A 2,023-nucleotide genomic window follows, 5' to 3' on the forward strand; every position below is an offset into this window, starting at 1 on the left:
ATTGTTGGTAATGTGTTTATTTTTCTTATTTTCTATTTTCACGATTAATGGAAAAATGTGTCATCATTGGTAATTAATTGTTAACGAACTAACGAAGTCAGTTTTGAAACTGATAATAAGGTTTTGAAATTTTAAATTATTAACAAATGTTTAGGGTTTGAAAATTAAAAAGATCATAATATGCATTTAATTTGGTATAGTAAGCTGATTGGTAACTGTAGCATTTACTTTGGTATATAGAGAATACCTGAACATTTGTTATTTTACTTTCAAAAAAAGTTAAAAAATAAATTTATCAATTTTATAAATTTTAAAGACACATATTAACTTTATAAATTAAAAAAAATTATTAAAAATATAAAAAAATTTAAGTTTTTAATACATTTATTTTGTATTCATTAAATGAAAACATTTAAAAAATTAAAACTTATGTGGCCCGCCTAGGTTGTTTTCAGTGCTCGTTAGGACTTTTGGCGACTCTTTTGGGTTTTTTCAAATTTTCAAATCCTAGAAGATTGTTGACGAGAAATATTGACCGCTTCAAGTGCTGGTCAAGATCAGAAACTGAATGGAAGCAATGCAGAATAATCCTCAACAACACACACGGAGGCATGAAGATGATGAGAATGTGATCTGGGTGGAGGAGAAAGACTTCTCAAAGGGTTTGAATGGCTGTTCAAAAAGTCTCAGTGGGAACCATAGACAGCGCATTACGAGCAATTTGGGGAAGGCCTGCCGGTTAATTGTTAAAGTTGGAGTGGAGGTTAATTGTTGAAATTTGAAAATAATGATCAAATACAGGTGGACAAAGGAGTACTCGAATAATTAAATTAAAAGACATAGCCAGACAAAGGGTGGAATCTGATTGGCATGGAAGGAAGGTATTTCTGTTAAAATTATTAAGCATTCTAAATTCTATATTGCTGCCTCTATACGATCAATGTCGAGAGGTCCAAAAGGCGTTTTAAATCCCATGTTGAGGGTTTGACTATGTATCAATTGGCTCAAAAAATCAAAGAACCAGCAAAACAAACTCAGAATTGATTTAAAATATAGCCCTCCTAGGCAACCAATTTTGGAGACTCTCTACTGAGCAAACTATTAAAAGGTAAAGAATTCAGATTTGAACTGGAGAGTTAGGAGTGAAAGCTCCATCAAAATTGCTTCTGAACTCTGGGTACCTGGAAACATCCATCTCAACCCCCTCCCCCTCATGTTTGCTGGGTAAAAGACCTTATGAATGCAGACAAATCCTGATAGATCAGCTTTTTCCTCTTCAAATTAGTAATCGAATTCTGTCAATCAAACCAGCAGAAAGAACCTGAAACAGTCACACATGCATTAATCAGCTACTGTGAAGCACAACAAGTATGGCAAAGGAGTCCTTTAGCAACTCATCAGAATCCGAAAATGACAAAGAAGATGGAACTGGTAGCTTGTCTCTGCTGAAAAATTTGGAAGGCAAGCTGCAACCACCGGAAATAGTCATCCATGGAGCTTCAAAGTTGCTAGTTTTTCAGTGTGGAAGATGAGCTCTGTTTTTCCTTGCCTTAAACTTATGCTACTTTACCTTTCCTTATTTCTATTCTATTTCTCACTTTTAAGTGAATTGATGGGAAGCCCCTACCATCTTTTTATTTTGTCCTAAATTATGGACTCCTTGTATTTCTAATTAATGAAATAAATGATACCTTTGGTGAAAAAAAAAAACCTTTAAATTTTTCACTAATAGGCTTATCATGTGTTCTATAACTAAATCCTAAATCAATTTAACGGTGACTAAGGTTAAAAGTGAGTTAAGGGCACTCGTCATTTAGTTTGAGTTTAATTTATGTGCTAAATGAGTTGAACTCGAATTTGTATTAAGCCTTAATTTTTAATACTAAATATAGGAGATAATATTAATATATATTTTAAATAAACGTTTGCATTTTAATATATAGTAAAGATACTTAATTTTTATATTTTAAGTATTATATAATAAATATAGTTATTAATATTATTTATTATATATTAACTTAAT

The sequence above is a fragment of the Arachis ipaensis genome, chromosome B08 (genome assembly GCF_000816755.2).
Source record: "Arachis ipaensis cultivar K30076 chromosome B08, Araip1.1, whole genome shotgun sequence".
Lineage (NCBI taxonomy): Eukaryota > Viridiplantae > Streptophyta > Magnoliopsida > Fabales > Fabaceae > Arachis > Arachis ipaensis.